This window comes from Felis catus, chromosome A1, assembly GCF_018350175.1.
Source record: "Felis catus isolate Fca126 chromosome A1, F.catus_Fca126_mat1.0, whole genome shotgun sequence".
Classification (NCBI taxonomy): Eukaryota; Metazoa; Chordata; class Mammalia; order Carnivora; family Felidae; genus Felis; species Felis catus.
Window position 1 is genome coordinate 154,048,726 of NC_058368.1, and position 23,575 is coordinate 154,072,300.

Genomic DNA, 23,575 nt, shown 5'->3' on the forward strand with positions numbered 1-23,575 from the left:
ATTATAAACCATAATTATAATTTATAAATATTTTCAATCAAATAATATTTGCCTTTAATAATGATATACAAATCATTCTATGCTAACGTAATCCATGCTCTATTCCTTACACTATTGAAGCTGAAGGTTGGTAGCTCATATATCCGCTCCATCTTCACATAAACACAAGTCAAACTTACTTGCGATGATTATAATACAGGTGTTAAGGGACTGGGCTGACAGGTTTTCTGCATGTACCTGCTATGTTTATAGTTGCTCAAATTGAGTTGAGGGATATTCAAAGCACTTTTCTTTAACACTCCCGTGAAATTGTGTCTCAAAGTCCAACAGGACTTTTTTTTCTCCAAACAACACTTTGTTTTGTGCGATACTTTCCTCCATGACTTCTTTCTTCTGTGCAGCTGCCTGTGCTGATCCCTTCATCTCAGCTTCTCTCTCCTTCCACCTGTATTTATCTCAAAGTACAACTTCAAATTGACTGGATTTTTTTCTCTTTTTGTTTGATTTTAAGGAAGAAAAGTCATGTCCACTTCCTTTTGGGCTTACGGTTACAGCTCTTGGTGAGCTGATCACCCCTCCCTGTTTCAGACTGGAGGAGGCTTATAAATGGGAGGAATCTTTCATCTTCTAACCATTTCCCCTGTGCTCAGTGTGGGCTTTAAGTGGAGCAGACCATCTATAACGACTGACTGAAGAACAGGGTTTTACTCTCCTCTCTTAGTACCTTGCTTTATTTTCTAAAATGCATTGTTATCTGTCTTCCAATAATTATTCTTAGGGTTTTCTCTCTTGATTAATAATGATCTTTATGTCTTCTTCAGAGTAACATTGCTTTAAAAAGAAATTCTTCATGAGAAATGGGTAAAAGAAGGTAAACATCTTTCAAATCCTAGCTACTTATCTTTAAAATACCCAGATGTGCTTCCTAGTGTGCCAATTTATGATCATAACTTACAAGTTACTTTATATCAAGTTTCATATTTCAGGGGAATTACATGGTTTTATCAGGATTTATCTAATTTACTTTTAAAGTCACGTTAATGCTATAAAAACAATTTTTGAAAGTTTGTCCTACATCACCGTTTCTCAAAGTGTAGTCCTCTGACTAGCAGTATTAACAGCACCTGGAAAGAAATGCAAATTTTCAGGCCCCATCCCATATTCACTGAATCAGAAACCCTGGGGATGCAGGCCATGGTGTTTTAACAAGCCCTCCAGATGATTCTGATAAACATTATAGTTTGACAACCACTATGTTAGGTGTTTGTAATATTCACCAAAATAATCAGTGCAAATGTCTTTAACTGGATTCAAAATAAAAATGTCATTTAAAAAATGGAAAATGAAATGTTAAAGGTGTTGTTAGGTGCTGAATTGGGTCCTCAAAATCCATAAGCTGATAACTCGTAAGTACCTTATAACGTGACTATATTTGGAGAGAAGGCCTGTAAAGAGGCAACTAAGGTTAAATGAGATCACATGGGTTGGCTTTAAGTCAACGCAACCAGTATCCTTATAAGATGAAATGATTGGGAAACAGACATGTGCGTCCCTATAAAAGAAAGACCTGTGAGACTACGGCGAGTGGGTGGTCTTCTGTGAGACCTGGCAAGCTACCTTACAAGTAACCAAGCACGCAGAGTCTGATTTTGTTCTTCAGGACTTTAAAATGGTGAGTAAATAAATTTCTGTTGTTTAAGTCACCCAGTCCATGATACTGGTTATGGCAGCATTAGCAAATCAATGTAGGTGTATATTTAAGTCTTTGAACTTTTGGAATTAGATTTAAATCTATTCAAGGAGTCCCTTCGCTATTATGAACTGCTATGTCTATGAAAGCTCAAAAATGTAATATTTTAGAAGCAATGATACAAAACCTTATTTTAATTGTTTAGGTATATCCTAGGCTGTGTAAGCCACAAGATTCAAAACGAAGTTGAGAGCAGAGTCAGTAGCTTTTGGCTTCTTAATGTAGTTATCTTTTACATTGTTTATTTTGTGTAATTTTAAAGTAAAAGCTTATTTGCATACCACATCATCCTTTCAGTTTAAGGTCTTTGTTTTTGTTTTTCCCAGTTGCAATGATAGCATTTGTTATTTGGTTTAAAAAAAATACCTTATTGGAAAATAGTCAGTGTTTTTGTCAATTAGTGCAAAGTATGTTAAAATAGAAAGTGTTTGCCTGTTTTTTGTTTTTGTTTTGACTGGTGTAAAAAAAAATACTTAGGGCACACACTATTAATAGATATAATACCATTATAGATTTAAGTGATGTCTGTGTATTGAGTGAATTAGGCCTTAGGTGGATAGAGTAATGCTCTCTATATGGCTGCTTGTTATGAGCCTTCCTCTGACATATATCTCATAATGGTTCCTGTTGATTGATCTAATTACATACACATGGTTTTATTGGAGCTTTGTGAATCTGGAGATATCCATGTTTGCTTAATGTTCTACAAGCACAATTCAATACCCTTTAGGCTTACCAGGATTGTTTCCATAATCCTTAATTGAGAAAAGTAAGCTTTGAGAATTTTGAAATACCCTGCCTAAATCAAGCTACTGGGCCAGCAAATTTTCCCGTTAGACTTTTTTTTTTTTTAAGACAAGAACCTTTTTTAATGCACATATCCTATTTTTGTGTGTCATTCTGTAATTAAATGTAATATATTTAATTTTTGTGAATGTGCAAACAAATGTTCTTGTTTTATGCTTCTTGACTTTCACATCTGGAGAACAAATATTTTGGAAAACATAAATGCAAAATAAATTGCATCAAGTAACCAGTGAATAGTAGAGTAGTAGTCCTATTTCAATGTAAGCCTAATAATCCTTAAATTCAGCATTTTATGTATGGAGATAAATACAGCAGGATTTTATTAATTTAATATTATAATCAATTTAAAATGTAATAAACTTTATTTCATTGACTGCTTTTGAATAGTTGATAGGAATCTGTGAATCTTAGATTTTTCAGTTGTTTTCCATAATGTATCAATATCATTCTGATGTGTGAAACGTGGAATAGTTCTGTGATCTTTTCTCTGTGCGGCTTTAACTATTTTTAATCATTCTTTTATATTACTCGAATAGTTAGGACAAACAGGATTACTCTGTTTTCCACCCACTCCAGTGTTTGGGGGTTTTGAATAACATTTTTTAAACAAAACATTAGCCCCCTGAAAGCCCAAGACAAACTCAAAGTTTTGGGAAATTTACTTCCACAGATCTAATAAATTTTTCTTGACTGAATGATTTCCCCCTAATCAGATGAATACGTGTTGAGCTCCAGTAAAAGGCTCAAGGGATGGCTGTGTTAGGGCTGAATGGTGGCAGGGGTTGGGGTGAGGGATTGCTAAAAAGGTGGAAAAACAACAAATGAATGATGTTTTTTTAAAAAATGGAAATAATCATATTCTTAAGCAGCCTGAGGAGTTCTCTTTCCTAGTAGTTAATACCCTTGATGGGAGAAAAGTTGTCTGGAAAACTTCAGGAACCTGAAATAACACAATGAGCTCTTGAAGGTAACTGGGTTCATCTGAAGGTTAAGATCAATGGATGTTGATACTTGTGGTATAACTTTAAGGAGTTAGCTTTTCAAAAGGAAAGACAGTTTGATCAATGAAAAGTTAAAAGAGCTTTATAATTTTAGAAAGGGTGAAAAATGAAACCTGACCTGGAATATGTAAGTTGGGCTCCAGTGTCAAAATGCATACGTGTTCACTTCAGAACATGTTTTGTCTTGAAACCTTAAGATTGATTCATACTTGACTGCATACAATGCCTGAAGATATTTATTAAGCCTGTATTATTAGGTACTGCATTACACACTTAATCCTCTTAGTTTTCACTGTCCTGTGTTTCTATCTTTTATCTTCATTTTACAGATGTGAAAACTGAGGCATAAAAAGATTGACTAATTTTCTCATAGCAGAGGAGTAGAGGCAGGAGTCAATCCTAGACATTTTGATTGAATTTTTATCTCTGAGCAGTATTGCCTAGTTGTGAAATAGTTGAAGGTTGGAACACTAAGAAACTGGGACACCTTTTCTTATCAAACACTACACCAAACTAAACCAAAAAACATTACGTAAGAAATTGGTAGTCTCTGGAACCACATGGAAAACAAAAAAAGATGCCTTACTACTTGGATCTTGATACTCTGCTTTACGTGCTAGTTCCTTTTTAACTATTTTGAGTGTAATAATGGGTAGTTTAAATTTAAGAAGTAATTAGAAAAAATACGGACAGTCTGTATAATCTAGGCTGAAGTACATGTTTTTCCTTTTTCCCCATTCAGAACCTTTTTATTTAGATAATACTCTTAAAATTCTTGGCTTTGAATTTAGTCTATATCTTCCTGCCCCACGTTATCACAAAGCCCAAGAATCAGTTTTTAAATGTTAGTGATACTCAATTGAAAATTTAGGTGTAATGGAGTTTTAGCCTAAATGTAATATTCTACCTCAAGATGCAGGGGAACACTTGAAATAGCACATGTGTGGCTCTGCTTTAAGTCTGGATTAACAGTAGTTTTCTTGAAAACACTGGTTAAGTTAACAACATGAAAATGTAGTATGCAGTTGTAGTTAGTGAGTTTGCTTTCTTATGTGCATAATATGAGCTTGTAATGGAAGTAATGTCATATAGTATTTAACTCTGACATTTAGTGTTTGCCCTAGTAGATGGTCTTCCTTTTACTTAAGTGCCATTACTTTTATGTAGTCCATTTTCATTGCATTTAGTCCCATTTTAGTAATAATGCTTGCATGATTTACCAGGCAAATGCAATCTTTGCCCTGAATGGCACAGTGCAAGAAAAAATGGAAGCTGTTAAGAGGCTGAATGGCAAAAAAGTATTATTGACCTATGCTGGCAGCCATGTGTTTCAATTATTTTCAAGAATCCATTTGTCAAATAAGTGAAGCGATGTGGGACGTCAAGTTCAAGCTGGGGTTAGTGCCTTTCTACATCTGATATGATGTATCTTCTGTAGCCATTTAATTGAATTACCCAATTTATTTTTCAAGCAACAATGCTCTACCAAGAGCCATGACATTAAACAATTAAATATGAGTTTAAAAGTCTGCATTTTGTGTAGTTCATCATTCCTCTGCAGCAGAAAGTGAGCTCAAGGGCCCGAGGATTTCTGATTTTTTTGGTATAGTGTAAAAGCTTAGCTTCTAGGGAACATGGTAACAGTCCCATGTGGAAACATGTTAAAAATACTTCACAATTATTTTTATCAGAGTGGTGATATACATAGGTGGAGTTTAACTGCAATTATTCAATTCCTTGAGAAAGGACCTTCTATGTGGATAAGCAAACAAGGTTGTGATCACTCTACCTAATTAATGTTCAATGAGTTTGGTTAAGAATGCTTTTCTGTTTGAAGTAAATCCCTTCTCTAGATACAGAAGAGAATCCTAGGGAAAAAAATTCCAAAAAAATTATGAAGGAGATAATGAAGGTAAAGAATACTTAATTTTTCAAATCACTGAAAAATATTCCAGGCCATTATAATTTATAAAGTTGTTGAAAGTTTTAATGGAAAACCATTTGAGTGATTATAACTGTTGTGTTGGTGGGTGATGCGTGGAGGAAGAGAGACAAGGGGAAAAAATTGAAAGCAACTGCATACTAGCTTTGTATAAGACGACTATTGGGGGGGGGAATTTTAATTTTAATTTTTTACTGAGGTACTCTATGGCAAATGTTAAGAGCACTTTATTTTAGGTTTTCTTTTGTTAGACGTACAGATTGGTTTTTGATCTGAGGAGAATAATTACTGAAATGCAGAGAACAGAAGCGACTTATTTTTTTTTCAATTAACATTCAACAATTAAATTTTAATATGGTCAGGGAATTGTTCAGATCCTTTTGTATAGGGATACTGCACCTTTAATTATCTGCCCTCTGGTGCCAAACCTTTTCTTTGAGTGCTTCCATAAAAGCTTATTGCAGCTAGTTATTGAGCAAATTAGTACTTGAGTTTTGGTGAAAAATGTCTTTATTAGTCCTAAAACCGGAGTCACTGTGCATTCCCAGAAGGCGTGATTTTGTTTGATGAATAAATCTAGTAATTATCCTGCTGTTAGGGCTGTACCGCAAATGTCATAAGCAGATAAACAGAGGGAGTAAGCCTTCCGTAAATTCTCTAATTATCTATGTTGGACTACTTATCGCCTGCAGATGATTTATGAGCATATTGATATATCCTTAAGTATGTTCATTTGAGTTCACAGATGCAAATAATTAAGGCACTAGTCATTTACAAAGGAGGCTTCAGGTCAGGGTCATTTCATTATAGAATTTCAGCCTGGCTTGTACAATAAAACAAGATATAGATAGATACATTCAACTTGACCAGGATATTTCCTAAGAGACACTTAATTTTATTTTTCTTTCTGTAGATTTTATTACTCTCACCCATTATTTTCATAAAATGAGATTTTTGCAACCTTCTATGTCAACTATTTTTTATTAAGAAATATTGTCCTACTTATAGTATATTTAAATTGCTTGGCAAAGTAACTAGGAAATAACAGATTTTTTATTTCTGTTAAGAAATTTTTAAAATGTGTTCTTCAAATACAGGTGTCTTACCTTTCTCTATTTGATAAAAAGTAACTGGCTTTTTCTTTTCCAAGTATAGAATATTTTATAAAGAATGTTCCATTCTTACACATAATTAAAGACTAGGAAATCAAATTTAAAATTGTCTCCAAAAATGGTATTCTATTAATAATCAAAGCTAATATACCTGTATATGATAAGAAAAAGAAGTTGAATGTGAGTATTAAAGTATTTGATAATTATTCAACACATTGACATATAGTCTAAGATGAATGATCCTAAGATTTATATCTGGGTGGTACTTGAGCTGTGATATTTGGAAGTATATACAACAGTTAAAAGAGAATATAGATAGTGTAGTGTTTGTTTTAATGTACAAAAAGAGGTGAACCAAAGCCAAATTGTTACTCTGGACATTTTAGGAGAGCTCCATAGAATGCCATGGATGTAATCGTGTACTTGATTGGCTTATGTAAGGAACAAAGATGTTTGTGGCCAAATCCTTAAGGTGAGGGTTAGCATGTAGTTCTTGAAGGCTATGGACAGCGTTCAGAAGGCATCTATTTCAGTTTTGAGCTAATGTATTTCGCATCTGATAAGAGTAAATTGAAAACTTACAGGTACTTAAAAAAAAAAAAAGTTATTCCCTTAGTCTACAAAAGGGCTAGTGGCTTAAATCTCTAGGATCCATCCATTCTACACAGAACCTTTTATAAAATTGATGGGACTTTTGATACTGGAAGTAAATTCTGAACAGAACTGTTAGTGGATGAAAATCAAGATTATTACCTTAGTATTTGCTTTAAAAACTAGCAAAGAATATTCCTGCTTAATAGAACAAGATCGTTTTTCCTAAATGGATTACACTAATTTCTTAGGTGCCCTTCCTTGATGACTTTTTTTCCTCTTCAAACCACAAGCACAGGTACTTAGACATCCTAGTCTACCCCTCGACACTGTTCTTGTGTAATTGATCACATCTGCTTGCTTGGAATTCAATGTATCAGACTGGTGTTTTCTTCGATGATGGACTAAATGGCTAAGTATTTGGAAGCTGAGTAAAAAGAAAAATCCAGTAAACTTTTATTTCAGTTTGTCTGTACAGATCCACTGAATTCCAATTCACTTTGAAAAATTATCCTACACAGAACTGCAGAAGTGCATGTTACCCTACAAATAGTTTCACTAGTAAGATCTAAAAACAAAATGTTGGAGTCTTCCCCCCCCCCCACATATACATCCCCCCAAAACCCCCTTTTTACATCTCTAGCAATTCTTCACAAACATTGACTTCTTAATAAGTATCACATCTTTTAAAATTCCTTCATGGAAAATTGTTCTCGCAGATTTTCCCTAAATGAGGTGAAATACTATTGACAACAGTTGAATTTTATCAGGAAAACCAAAAATAAAAATTTGTGGAAGTAGAAAACGAACAGTAAGTTACATCCTCAAAGTTAGTGTTTTATAAAATAAAGTTACACTCCAAATGTTATTTCAGTATATAAAAATTAAACACCTAGAAAAAGTAAGTGTTCTGTATCCATTCCATTTTCCCTGATAGCATTTTGTCTAATACACTCCTACTGCTGAGTTTAAGATGCTTTCTACTCAAATAGCTCATTCTCATCACACAGCTCTCTAAAAGAGGAACTCTAGAAATGAGGGGTTTCTTCATTCTTACATGGCTACTTTGTTTGATATCCTTCTAGTCGAGCTCTCACATAGGTTACCGTAAGGAGACTTTCTAGGGCATAGCTGTTAGGACGTGGCTGATAAACTCCAGTAAAGAAATAAAATGAATCTGATATTATACAACTATTAAAGAGTATTTTGGGGTTTATGTTGAAAAACAAAGTGCTGACTAAATAACATAGGTTACATATAATAGATGTGTATCTATGGATATATATTCTAAAAATTTGTTGATTCATGATAATAGTTCCTGAACAAACTTTATGCTTTTTGAGAAGTATTGTACAATTGCAGTGTGCCTAAAATTGTGCTGAAATTGTGATGTCTCCGATCACTGGAATTGACTCAGACATCGTGCACACTAAAAATTATATCATGAGAAACTTTACTCTGAAGATGAGCTGTGCAGGACAATAATTCCACTGTTTGGATTGCAGCCACCACACTGCTGGATAGCTGGAAGGCAGAAAAGGGTCCTGCAGATGTCACAGAGATCTAAGGCAATTCTTTTTGGCTTTCTGAAGTTGACTTTGTGGTATTGGGGTCAGAATGTTTTCATCTCTTGACAAATCCTTCAGAGAAATAATTTAGTCATCACTCTTAGCTTAAGAAGTCTCCCCCAAATTGCTGAATTTTCAGTCTTCTATGGTGCCTATCTTTAAATAGAAAAGACAAAAAAATCACTGAAAACGCTTGGATTATAAAGTGGCTTATAAAATGATTATTTCATTTACTTTGTCTCTCTCTTAAAATACTTGAACACCCTTTCATTTAATGTTTTCTGTCTGAAACTGAGATGCACAGAGAAAAAGGTAAATAACAGTCTTTCTGGGCAGTCACTGTCATCAGCTTATTTTTATGGGTAGTAAATTTACTTTCAAATCAAGCACAGTGAAGAACAAAATGTGGTGCTAGAATTTAAATAGCAATATATCACTTGATGAGTGTTCCTATATAAAATAGAATCCAATCCTACTGGACCTGTGATAGGACTATTAACTGACCTACAAGGATAAAAGCACAAAGGTATATCTCTAATTCCCTTGCTCCCTGCCCAAGTGAACATTTTTCAAAAGCGCTAACTAGTTAGAATCATTGATTTTCCTCTTTGCTATTCTAGGATTCTCACCAGGATTTGAGCTTACTCCTATTAGCATGACTTCATTAAATCCCACAGTTTATCACAGAGGAAACCTTCCTAGTAAGGTAGAAAATGGAAGTTCAGGAATACCACAGATGATAATTTGCAGATTGTATAATAATCTTGTTACATCTTACAAAAAAACACAAGCAAAACCCCCTTGAAGCTCATAATAACATCATAACCCTGAAAGCTATGATTCTTATTATACACCCGGTTGAGCTATACTGTTAACTTCCTATCACTTTTTGTAATCACAACGTGATTACCTTGATACACAAAAATTTTTACTGGTTTGCAAAGTTGAACCTTAGAACTATATGATTACACTTTCTTGAAATTTTATGCAGTTCTTAAAAAATGGTTTCATTTGTTTTTACCTTTCCCTCTAGAAGTAAACATGTACAAGAAAGTTTGTGAACTACAATGCCAATCATTTCCATTCCTCTTAGACTATGGGTCTTTGTTTACTGAATAATGGGGGGAAATCACCTCTACTTTTTAGAACTGCCAGTTTCTTTGTTGCTTATCATTCCTATTGTCCTCAGGATTTTTTGCTCAGTTGTCTTTTTCTGGCTCCATCTTTTCCATCAGCTCTACAAATAGACAATTTATAGTTTTTGCGTGTTTTTTTTTTGAATTTTTTGTATGTATGTGCTTCTCTTCTCATCCCTTTTGGATCTTATCCAGTGGCAATACATCATCTACTGTCCATTTACTAGTATGACAGATTCTATTTCTCTTGTATCAGCTTTTCTCCTGAACATGTTACCTTCATTTCCACCAGAACAGGTGCACCCCCTGAATTTGAAAAGTAACATTTATATTGTCTGCCAAAACTCAATCTTCAAACTGTTGCTTCTCTTCAAGGTACAAACATTGGGATTCTTAGCTTATTTGGTTCCTTCACTCCCTACTTTGAATCACCTGCCAAAGTCTATTGCTGTGACAGATGTATCCCCAATATCTGATGGTTGAGTCATTCACTGTTGACACCCTAAACCTTGTAAAAGCATTCTGTATAGCAAACCTACTAAATTAACTGGAATGGAAAACCTTTCATTTTAGTTAAGGACACACGCTTGTTAATGAGTTAACACTGCATGTAGAGGTGACAAAAGTACTTTGGAAGTATACATGGGCAAATTAGGTAAATTCCCTTAAGTTTGTTAATCTGGGCTATTGGAATAGCCTCTTTGCTTTTTTCCTGGATGCAAAATCTTCTCTCAACTATTTCCCTTCTTTGATTGGAACTAGAATATTTCCCAGAGATGGCATCTTTTCTTGGGTTCCTCTTGCATAAGCAGGAACACATACATAATCTGGTCACTGAATAGATTTCAGGTGTCCATGGAACACTAGAAGACTAAGTAACTGGGTAGAAGTGTAGGTAAGTACATTTCTGGAAGAGGGTCATTAGGTATGAACCCACAAAAACAATTAAAGTACTATCAACCGACAGTATAAAAGAGAAGCTTCTTAGGACCTATATATACAATTGTAAACTGGCCATATTGTTCTTGTCAGCTCTTCTGCCTCCATCTTCCCATTAAATGAATCCTCGTCCCGGGCACATGATGTTTCCCAAATATTCTGCACTTTTTTTTTTAAATTTTTTTCTTTTTCAACGTTTTTTATTTATTTTTGGGACAGAGAGAGACAGAGCATGAACGGCGGAGGGGTAGAGAGAGAGGGAGACACAGAATCGGAAACAGGCTCCAGGCTCCGAGCCATCAGCCCAGAGCCTGACGCGGGGCTCGAACTCACGGACCGCGAGATCGTGACCTGGCTGAAGTTGGACGCTTAACCGACTGCGCCACCCAGGCGCCCCTATTCTGCACTTTTTAAAAATGGTTTATTTTGGGAAAGACAGAGCATGTGTGTGCATACATGCGTGCCCACAATCGGGGGAGGGGCAGAGAGACTGACAAAGTGGGAGAGTGAGAATCCCAAGCAGGTCCATGCTGTCCTTGCAGAGCCCCACGTGCAGTTGGATCTCATGAACTGAACCATGAGATCATTACCTGAGCCAAAATCAAGAGTCAGATGCTTAAGTGGCTGAGCGTCCCAAATGTCCCCCAAATAGTCTGCATTTTTTTTTTAAATGTCTTTGTGCCTTTGTAGATACTGTTACATAACATGTCTGTGTGTAAAGATTCTTTAGACCATTCCTATGAGAAACTCCAGGAGTGTTTGCCACTAGACTTTTTTCCTGTTGGATAGTTTCTTTTTTTTGTCTAGGTTTGCAAGGTTTTGAAAGAAGACAGTGTCATAGTACAGGAATAAGGAATTGATATCCTGGGGTAAAGCTATGGAACGGATGAGGATAACACAGTGCCAGTGGAAGAATCATTTGGATCCAGTGACAGTCTAAAGATGATACCAATCTGGAAATCAGCTGTGCTGTTCATAATATTAAGAAAGGAGAAAGTATGTTTGGAGGAAGCAGGGACCAGCATAATGAAATCTTTATTGGACTCTGTAAGAATCTCAAAATATCAGATTAAAAATTAACAATTTTGAATCATGTTTTAAAGTTAATAGAAGGTAACTTGTCGATAACAAGCATATCAATAAATACAGGACTAAAAGGGAAATGTGACAGATAATGCACATGAATATACATTGAGCCTTTACTATATGCTAGGAATGGTACCAAGCATCATCTCCTTTAATTACATAACAACCTGAAAAGATAGTTATTGTTACTAACCCAATATCACAAGGAAGCTGAGGCTTTGAGAATTTAAAAACCTTTCCCCAAATCCATACAGCTAGAAAGAGGCGACTTTTATTCCAACTTCCATATTTTCAGTCAGTACTATTAGATTGTGTTTGTTTTAGGCTATTAGATTAACATTTTTCACAACTTTATTTCTTCTTATGATTTTAACAATGTATTTTACATTGGCTTCCATCTTGATGTGTTTTTAAAGACTCAGCAGCCCTTCAGAAAAACAGTATGGAAGTGTATCTGTTCTCTTGAAGTGTTGAGAATTTATTCTCTTGTATTGCTGAGAGTTTGTTCTCCACTTCCCTTTGATTAGTTTTCTTAAAAATAAAATCAGAACTGTATTATTGATCTTAACTAATACCTAAATTATTCGTAAAGTCATTTTAGTATTCTCTGCAATTGTTTCATTTTTAGCTTAATATTTACAACTCTAATTTTGTTAGTGGAATTTTAACATACAATAGCTTAGTTTTTCCTAGTAACATTTTGATTTGTGGAATCAATCTGTGTATTTGAGTTTATTCTCATTCCAAAGTTTTTGGGACAAATTATGACTGTGTGTGTGTGTGTGTGTGTGTGTGTGTGTGTGTGTGTGTATACGTGTGTGTGTGCACGTGTTTGCAGTTAATAAGCTTAAATACTAGGGGGGAAAACAGTGGAAAGATCATACCACAGATAATTAATAAAAATCAATTAGTTTGTTAATGAGTACTCTGTCAGTACCCAAGGTGGCAGAAACCAGCTGGGGGAAAGAAATCAGGATCCCTGAATAGGACATTTAGAATGCCTGAGTCCTGCTGAGAATTTGAGAGGAAATAACTAGAAGAAGCACTACTTGGGTTAAAAGTAGCTAAATTTCCTCTTGAGATTGCAATTCCTCTAGCTAATAAATCTAGTAAAAAAGTGATTCACCTTTAGTATATGCCATAAAGCATTTTCTGAGGCCTTAAGTACATTGCTCACTGCCCTGTATTAAAAACAAACCCATAGTTGTAAATGTCAATGACTAGGAATATTAGAGCCCTTGCATCTTTCTTATGTTAGCAGAAAAGCTGGAAGCACCCATTACCTCTTATATGACTTTTTACATTGTATTTATATAAATGGCAAAAGTCAAACATGAGCTGACAGGGAAATACAATATCTGTCTTCCAATGGTCCTTGGATGAAAAAACAGAAAATTCTAGTAATAACAATTGACCTTCATAGAAAGTTTTTCAAACCAACTCATTGTTTCTATTGTTAATTATATTTAAGATTATTTCTTCTCTATCCTATATAATTAAGGATTATTTATGGGAGGAATCCGGAAGAGGCGATCAACATAAAAACGAATTAATTACATTTGATAGATCTTCCCTAATAAGTTGGGAAGAAAAAGAAAAGTATTCCACTAAGCTTAAAGTTTTTACATGTAGTTGTGTATATATATAGATTTTGTTGGAAATAGGCACAGGTTTCCAACAATTGTAATGAATTTCAATAATTGTCTTCTGGACAAAGGACAAAGTTTCAAAGATGTTTTAAATATTGGTTACTCTTAAAGCAAGAGTGGTTGCAAATTTTACCTAATAACTTACTTTGAATAGGAGTTAGACTCCTAGGGGTAAAAAGAGCATTGATTTGATTTACTCAACTAGTTAGCTTTCGTAGATAACATGTTCCCCATGTTCCCGTAATTACTAGCAAAATTCCTTTGTAGTGAAATGAGAGAGATTACACATTGGTAGGAGGGAAAATGGACTGAATCCAGACAAAGAAATGACTTACCTGACCTAAGACTGTTGTTAGTTAACAAAATCCTTTATCCCTCAAATATATGTTGCTACAGTTCTCTCTATAATATGCACAACTCTGTGCTTGAAAATCACATTTGTACAATGAGCAAATGTGGCACCCACACTCATTGAAGTAAATCAGGTTACAGTTTTCTTCTTAGTGCTCTCTTAATATCAAGATATTTCTTCTTTTTGCTCTAGTACATTTTTAATTTCCTAGGAGGCAACAGTAATAGTCTCAGTTCCATGACCTTACATTTCTTGTAATGTGTGGGACTTTTCAAATGTTCTGGCTTCTGGGTACATATAAAATACAATTAGGCTTTATTTCAAAATATGTTGAAAAATGAACACCTTGATATTCATTTTAGGAATATAGATATTCACACACAAGAATTCATCTGTGAATATGTGAATTTTTAGAGCACACAAGTTGTTGAATCTTTTATTTTCCATTTAACCTTTGCTATTCAGTCAATAAATTAAATAACATTGTTCATACCCATTAACTAGTTGTATAATTTTTTTTGTTGAACTGAACAGAAGCAATTTTGTTTTGAGGCCACTTCTGAGTTTTCTGAAGTCATGTGAACCTGAAGAGACAAACTGGCTATGTATGTGGGATGATGGGGGTCACCATCTAACCTTGTTCAGAGGTGCACCGCCCCATGAAAAACTGACAAAGATACCTCTAACTTATCCCCAGAATTAAAATTTAATACAGAAAATTAAAACTGATAGCTTCTGGAATGCATTGCAACTTTAGCCCCTAAATGCCAGAAATTTTGACATGGGCCATATCTGATTTTACACCTTATTTTTAAAAATGAGTAAAGTGAGGTCCTAAGTTAATTACTGGGAGATGTACAATTTAACCAATAGGCTCTGACATTGGAATGTTGATGTTTAAATGTGTGCTCTGTTTACAGGATACTTGGACAAACTTAAAACTCTGTATTTTTGTCTCATTCATCTGAAAACAATGACTATCTCAGAGGGTTGTTGTGATGATTAAGACAAGTTATTGTTTTAAAGATCTTGCAACAATACATAGTACATAGTGAGTGCTACGTAAGTGTTGGCAAAATAAATCATTTAATCATGTTAATGCACTCACAACATACAGATCTTTCCTTTTGCGAGACTTCCAATCCCTGAAGCTGATAGGTGTAAACATTTATTCCTTCACTCGATGTTAGATGCTGCATTGTTAATTGAGCAAATTATGGAATTTTTGTTTCGAACACTTTATGGACTTCAGCACTTGGCAGGATTAATGTTAGTCAAAGAAAGTTACTAAAAAAAACTATTTGCCCTAAGAAGTCATACTGGGTTTGAAGAGCTAAAAACACACATGAACAAGCACAATGCAATGTGATGGGTACTGTGAAATTCATGCTTCTAATATACAATGTGATTGGTGTTGGAAAAGCTGTGAATTTTGACTTGAAGGAAAATATCACAAAGGATTTTCAGTAGTGCTTGAAGTATGTTGTATGGAAACCAATTTGAAAATAAATTTCATATTAAAAAATAGCTATAAGAGAAAAGAAATACTTAGAGTGAAGAGAAAGTGCAAACAAAGGTTGGGTGAGATGTCGGCTCGGTGCGCTCTGCTCTCCTACTTGATCACTCAGGGGTTGGGTTAAAGAAGCAGCCCAGTGTGAGACATTTGCGCACTCCTGCAAAAAGAAAGCGCAAGAAGATGAGCCAAACCACTGTGAGCGATCAGTCACAACTTCTCTTTGAATGTGGGATGTGTCACACTTCCACGTGTGTTACCAAAGGAGGTCACACGGCCAAGCCTAAAATTGATGAGGTAGGCATCAATACTTAAGATTTCTACATACTTCGTAAGAGAACTAGGTCTTTTAAGAATAAGCAGGTGTTATAATCTCCCTGTGGGGAGAAAGGCAGTGAGCAACCAGGAATGATGTAACGTATTACAAATTTTTAGGGAATTACAGAACATTGTAGTCAGAGTACAGACTATAAATTGTGTTGAACAGGAAGAGTGAAAATAAGAATGATAAATGCTGCCAGATTGTGGGATATGTCCTGTATCTTGGTAAAAATTTTTTGACTTACCCATGATCAGAAATTGATTTTTACAAATAACCTGGTTTAAGAGTGGGGGAAGGCCTGTACAAGGTGAAAATGGAGGCATGGAGTCTACTTAAGGACTGAGAGAAAGTGGTTGTGGGAAGAAGCTTACAAAATAAATTCAGGGTATTTGGAAAAAGCAGAAATGACAGACCCAGGACAGTTGTGGAAGGTGAAGAGTAAGAATTTTGAAAGAAAAATGTAAAATTACAAGAATTCCAGCCTGGACAATTAAATAATGAGATTAAATGAGCCAAGAAATAAGGGGGGAAAAATCAGTCATTATTGGCGTAGAAGAGGAGTGGGATTATTCTGTCAAGATCAGGGTGAAGATAAGATGAAGGAGGGCTTCAGAGAATGGAACTTCTGAGCTCACTTCACGAAAAATGGAGTGGCTGCAGTGAAGGATGTTCCTGGCAAAGGGAACAATGTATGGCAAAGCAGATGACATTAAAGCATGCCGTGTTCAGAAATGTCAAGATAGTTATGACCACACAAATGATACTTGAAATCAAAGAAAATCCTGAAGTACTGAAATACAGAGTCTCAGTGCTTGTCCATTCTTTCTCTGTCTTTAATCTCAGACTGTAAGAGTACATGCAAAGTGAGAATGACCTAATTGGGTAAAAAGAACAAGGTATAAAAACTCCTTACTGATGGGTTAAACTCAAGGTTAAAGGGCAACTGGAAATCAAGATTATTTCATAAAATGAATTATGAAAATGAAAAATGTTGAGAAGGAAATAAATTTGAAAACAATATTTCTTTTTTTTTAATTTTTTTTTTCAACGTTTATTTATTTTTGGGACAGAGAGAGACAGAGCTTGAACGGGGGAGGGGCAGAGAGAGAGGGAGACACAGAATCGGAAACAGGCTCCAGGCTCTGAGCCATCAGCCCAGAGCCTGACGCGGGGCTAGAACTCCCGGACCGCGAGATCGTGACCTGGCTGAAGTCGGACACTTAACCGACTGCGCCACCCAGGTGCCCCGAAAACAATATTTCTAATGTTTGAACATAAATCTCTGGTATTGACCTTACTTTTGCTTGAGAAATTTTTTTTTTTAGAATCAGAGAAACTGTCACACATAGAAATTGGTATCAACAATTACTGCTGGGTCTCTGTCTTAAGTTAGCCTTCATGATTATGTGGACCGTTTCAATGTTCAGTGTAGTTGATGTAACCAGAGTCAATATTAATATTGTAAAAATCATATGCCATGCTCATATAATGCTAACATAAGAAACTTAATAAAATTTTAAAAAGTAAAATTACTATGTTTAAAACGAGGGCAGCTAGCTAATTGGGGTGGAAATGGGCAAGTCAGGAAAATCGTAATGGATTTACAATAATCCAGAGTTAGATTCTCCCCTTAATACTTCCAGAAATCCATTTGGAAAAATCAGTAACTTTTTGCATTGTAACTCAAGTTTGGTTGTGAGAAACTAAACTCCTAGAACACTAAATGATGAACAATAGTATTCACTTACTCACTTAGAAAATACTAGTTATTTATAAATTCTCTTCCATGTAGTTGTCAACAAAAAGGAACATCTTCTGAGAGAACACTGTGTGCTTTGCATCAACATGAAGGAAATACGTGACTTTGAATTTCTGTCAAACTAAGTGAACTGGACAAAATATCATTCTGTAGTCTGAAGACAATTTCATCTGTGTACCAACTATTGATTGAATTACTGAGCCCCTTTCCTGCTATAGTGACTCAGGAGTTAAAGGGATGGGAACAGAAACCTTAAAACAGTGTTTCTGATTCTTAAGAAGGAATTTTGGAAACACTGGCAAAATGAACGAGCTGCTAATCCTTAATTCTCCTTTTCTAATATGGTCCATGAAGATTTCACTACTGTTAGCAGCTTGTTAAAGTTAGGTGAATTGTGGCTCATTCCCGAGAACAGTTCTCAGATGCTTAGTGTATCTAAGAAGTAAGTATAACTCTTCATTGAAAGAAACTTGGACTCTGTGTAGTACCAGGTTTATGGACCATGCACTGCTGTATTTTTTTGGTCTCCTTTGTTTTGGGTACTGACAGGCTAAATTTTAAAGGTTAATTTTGTCTGATCTGTGTTTAAGTACAGGCTATATTTCATTATAGCTTCCAATTAATACTGCATATCTAAAACTCTTGCCAATGGATATGTTTCAAAATTCAGAATAATTCAGGTAAAAAAAAAACCACATAGGCTATATATACATCACAGACTGAGTGTGGTGGGAGCTCTACTGCATAATAATTACAAAAAAAGTATGTGGGTAAGATGTGTATGTATGTACCCTTCTATTGTTTGTTCAGGTTAAGTTTTTACCAGGGGAGTCTGCTGTGTCAAACTTGAGGAAGATGATCTTACATACGTTGAGTCTGGTTTGTTGGGAGGTTTGTTGGTTTGGTTTTGACTTTGGGTAACAGCTGGGCAATTGAGATTGTAGCTTTTTTTCACTTAGTCATTAACCAAGTATTTGAGACCCTATTCCTACTTTGTACCAGATATTATGACTATATGTGAAGATTATGGTCACAAGCTTCTTTTTAATACTGACAGTATGTGTGTTTTTCTAAGTTGAAGACCTATCGCCGTAGTATGTGGGGAAAATACAGCTACGTCTCATTTGGGATATCCATTTTGTGGTATGTCTTTACAAGTTTGATCACGATTAATGGGCTGAGACTTTTCCTGGAGATTTTTACCTTACTTTCAAAGAGGCTGGGGAAGCCCAAGGGCCCTATCTCCTGTACCAATAGCAAGAACAGTAGCAAGTTTTGCTGTAATTGATTATGAATGTCTCCAGCTCCTGGCAAAGTAGAAGAACAGCATGTCCATATCCTTGTGAGGATAGAGCAGAAATTAAAATGAAAACAGGACATGGCAAAGGTAAAGTGAAAGATTTTGCTATTAGGCTAGTGCTTTGATCATAAAGATTCAAATGTATCTATCACCCTACATCTGTGAGAATGCATTAAAAGGTTAATGAAGTTTGGTACCTTTTTTTGGAGTTAGAACTAACTTGGCAGTTCAGCAAATAGGAAGAATTTTTTGTACTGTGGACTGTCTTAGGAAATTGCCGGGGGTGGGGTGGGGTGGGGTGGGGTGGATGAGATGCCTTTACGATTTATTTCAGAACATAAAGTACCTTAAAACCGCTCTACACAATTTGAGGGCTGTTTCAAAGGAACTAGGCAGAGCTAATCCTGTTTAAAAAGAAATTGGGAAGGCTTGAGAAAATCCCTAATAGGAGAAATCAGGACACTATGGTAGTATGATTTATATACAATTGATAGACCTTTGAATGAAATAGACACCATTTTAATGATTTCAGAAAGACAACTGCTTCACGGCAGTCTGAGGCATAAGGCTCCCACCATAAGACTGCATATAATAGTGATACTGCCATGGGTTAAATGAGCAGAGCTTGAAGTATTATTTTTTTTAAAAATTGAAAGGTTGTGGCAGTAATAAAAAGGTTGAATGGTAATGCCTCTAATTGAACAGTAAGGCCTCTTCCCTATTAAGTCACTCTTTCATCTGTCTTTTTAATTATTTCATTATCATTTTGTACTGCAGTTCACAATGAAATGACCATTTGTGTTTAAGTGAAAGCTAATTATTAGGACTGAATTATTGTGCAGTTTATTGATCCCAATGGTGGATTAAGGGCTTTAAGTTCGTCTAGACAGAATAGTTAGCAAAATGACAAAAGGAAACATATAAGACCCTTGGGAAGAATCCCTATGCTCCATAAGCAATTAATGCCTGCCAGGTAATGGAATTTAAGTTTATACTAAATCCAGCAGAGCTTTGACATTTCAACTGCCTTATAAACACATTAGTCTAATGAATTAAGACTTATGAATTGTGTTTAGACACAAGGAGGAATAGTAAGTCCAGGATATTTTTAGCTATCCATTGATTGAATGAAAAATAGATAATTTTCTCTCTGAATTTGAGGAAAAATAGAATGTATTCTTTTTTGTGTTTATCTCTGTTCATTCTCTTCTCTACTGATGGATGTGTATTAACAATTTCCATTTGCCGGAGAACACTAATCTCCCTTATGGATGTGAAAAGTATGCAGTGATAAACCAAGAAAAGAAAAAAATATACATATACAGCTCCAGTACTGCTGAGTAAGAAGCCACACAGCCCATTCATCTCAATCCAGTGCTGGACATTTTTTAAAGCCATCTGTCATTATGGTGATGAGCAAGCCCCAGTCTGAGCTAATGATGGAACCCATTACTGTTATTTATAAGAGCATATCCTTGGGTGGACTTGGAGATCTTAGTCAATCCTTCAGTTACATGACTTTTCCTGAAGTGCTATGTTCAAAGCTCTATTGACAACATGGCATAAATAAAAGTTTTGGGAAAATCGCTAAAGCTCTTCTGATAGTAATAAAGCTTTTGACAACAACTCCAGGATATAATTAGAAAGCAATTAAGATCAAGGTGGTATTACAGAGTGACAAAATTAGAGTATTTTTCTTTCCCATCTTCATTTTAAGCCTTCCCCCTCCACCAAAATCTATTTGAGGGTACCAACCATGATTATTTAAGACTCAAATAACAGATAATTAAGTTGTGTAACACAAATCGGGTACATTTTACTTGTCCAGACTTTTCAGGTTGAAGTCTTTTCTCACTAGGAAGATCTTGAACATGTTAAGAAGAGTCTTGTGTGTGCCTTAAAAATACAAATACATATATCATGTCAAGGACTATTCAGTGAAGAGGCATCCATACTAGATAGCCAGAGGCACAGTTTAAATATTAAAGTACATTTATACAGAATATATTTTAGTTGCTCATCATGTAAGTTTGAATTAAATTGAAGGCATTCATATGCACAAGATAAAATCTATTTAGCAATTGCAAAAATGTTTGCTCCATTATATTTATGCACAATTTTATTGCTTGCATTTGACAGTGGCAAAGTAGCTAGTTTAATAAGCAAGCATAAGTTTTTATAGCAATGGTTATGGACTTTTATGGTATTTAAACTAGATTAATCAGTGAAGTATGATAAAGTTGAAGGATTAAACAGACTGTGTGCACTTAAATATAAAACACTAATGGGGAAATCTTGCACGAGGCAATATTTGTTATTATGAAAATATAATAAAAGGATAATTGGTGGGGTTCTTTCTAGGAAAAAGATGGGTTTTCTCAGCTTAAGAAGTCAAATTAATGCCTAGGGAAATAGGGCATCCTTCTTATATGTAGACACTGTGCCACCTACATGAGAGTCATTTGATTTTTAAACCCTAAAATAAAACTTATGCCTTACATTATGCCACTATACAACTGAATTAAAAAATGTGATCCTAGAGAAAAAGCTTCGGAGCATTTTGCTAATTTTATCTTTGTGAAATTTCATGTCTGCCCCTGGATATACATAGTCAAATGTTGATTTACGATACATTTGCAATATTGGAAGACTTTGTGTCCTCTTTGGATGGAAAAAATACTTGGAATGAACAAGGTTAGAAACTATTTTTTCAGATGTTTGAAGTTTGAATACCTCAAATTTATTGGTAGGGGTTCGGAGTAAACATTTACATAGTATTAATTGACTTAAAAATTTTCTAACTTAAACAGTGGTAGCTTAACTCATGTTCTTAACAGTTGAAAATAACAAATACTTATTACCTCATAGTTTGTGTGGATCAGAAATCCAGGAAGAGCTTAGCTGGGTTTCTCTGGACAAGGAGATCCTTCAAGTTGTTTTTAAGCTGCCAGAAGGGTTAGAGTCTGACCTAAAGCCTTGTTGTCTTTTTTTCTTTATGTTTATTTATTTTTGAAGGAGAGAGAGACAGAGTGTGAGCTGAGGAGGGGCAGAGAGAGAGGGAGACACAGAATCTGAAGCAGGCTCCAGGCTCTGGACTGTCAGCACAGAGCCCTACACGGGGCTCGAACTCACAAGCAGTTAGATCATGACCAGAGCTGAAGTCGGTCGTCCGACCGACTGAGCCACCCAGGTGCCCCAACCTTGTCTTTTTCTGAACTCATGTGGCTATTCTCAAAGTCCACTTTGTTGGTGGCTATTGACCACGGAATTGCCTCAGTTCTTTGCTACATGGTCCTCTCCACAAGTCAGCTCATAACATGACAGTTGCCTTCAGACTATAAAAACAAGACAGAGTGACCCCAAGATGGAAGCCACAGTCTTTTTAGAACCTAATATAAACTCATGTCTCATTACTTCTGCTATTATCTTTGGTTAGAAGTGAGGGGATAGGTCCAATACTCTCAGGGGAGAGGATCAATGAGGTATGCACACCAGGAGGAGGGGATCATCGTGGTGTCTCTTAAAGACTGCCTAAAATTAAAGCTAATGGCCTAGCCAAAGACACAGGCAACTGTTAAAGTAGAATGCTGTGTCACAATAAAAATGTGTACAGAGTGCATTCACAGGAAGCCTATCTTGACAGATTGAGTGTTAGAGGTACTTTCAAGTGCAAAAGATGTTCACAAAGAATTTAGACTGATTAGCAGCCAGCAGCATATGTGGAAGTGGCAGAAACGTGAATGTCAGGTAGAGGGGTATGTAAGAAGGCTTGCAAGTAAAAGACAGGTTGATGGCTGTAGCTCTAGCTGCACACAGCCTCTAATATGAGGAAGGGTGGGAAATTAGGCTTATATAGGTAGGTTGCAGCCAAGAACATTGTATGTTAAACTTGGGGGTTGAAATTTGTCCTTAAGTCAGGGAAGGCATTTATAATCATAAGCATGATCAGTTTCGTCTTTGACCACTATGGCAATCATTTAAGAATAGATTCAAGATAAAAGGACTGGTTAGGTGACTTTGTGAGACAAAAACTTGAACACAGGGTCAGTAATCGTGAGAATGCAGAGAATGACATGAAACTATAGCTAGTAGGTAGGTAAAGAAGAGTTACAGTGGGAATTGGATATGAGGCAATAAAAAGGAAATCAGTAAGGTACGTGTGGAATAAACCACAGTGAATAATGTGCTATGTTTAGAGAAAGGGCTTGAGTTTTTGAGAAAAGGAAGCAAAAGTGTTGTTACTTGAGGTGGTGGTTAGTTAATACAGCTATACTAACTTAAGGCTTGGACATCTGAGAAAAGAAGGCTGAGTATTACAAAAAGTCATGGAAGGGCACTGGCACAATAAATGAAATTTGATTAGAAATAAGGCTGTATTATAAGTTATCAGATGATGCGTAAATTGGTATGATATATACTCCTATTCCAAGAAATCGTGCAGTAAGGAGATGAATTCTGTGTTATTCACACACACTCATTTTAATCCCTTTGGTCTTGAAGGAATTACATCAACTTTCATAATGTGGATATGAGAAAATGTGTAAGAATGAGATAGGGCACCCAATGGTGACAACACTGATGAGAAGATTCGAACACACGTAAATAAGCCTTGGAACTAGAGATACTGCTGTTCACCCACCACTTACTGAGGTTCTCCAAATCCAAAAATAATGAATGATACAAATTTCCAGACAATTAATTCATGATTACAGTGTACCTGTCAAGTATTTCTTGATTATAAGTGATGC

General features: G+C 35.5%; 1 long non-coding RNA gene across 1 annotated transcript in view; it reads left to right on the plus strand.

Moving 5' to 3' along the window:
- The first annotated feature begins 1,490 nt into the window (after positions 1-1,490).
- LOC123379101 overlaps positions 1,491-23,575 on the plus strand; it is a 183,443-nt gene continuing 161,358 nt past the window's right edge. The window contains exon 1 of the long non-coding RNA XR_006583089.1: positions 1,491-1,672. This is a non-coding gene — a long non-coding RNA (uncharacterized LOC123379101). The remainder of the gene's footprint in view (positions 1,673-23,575) is intronic.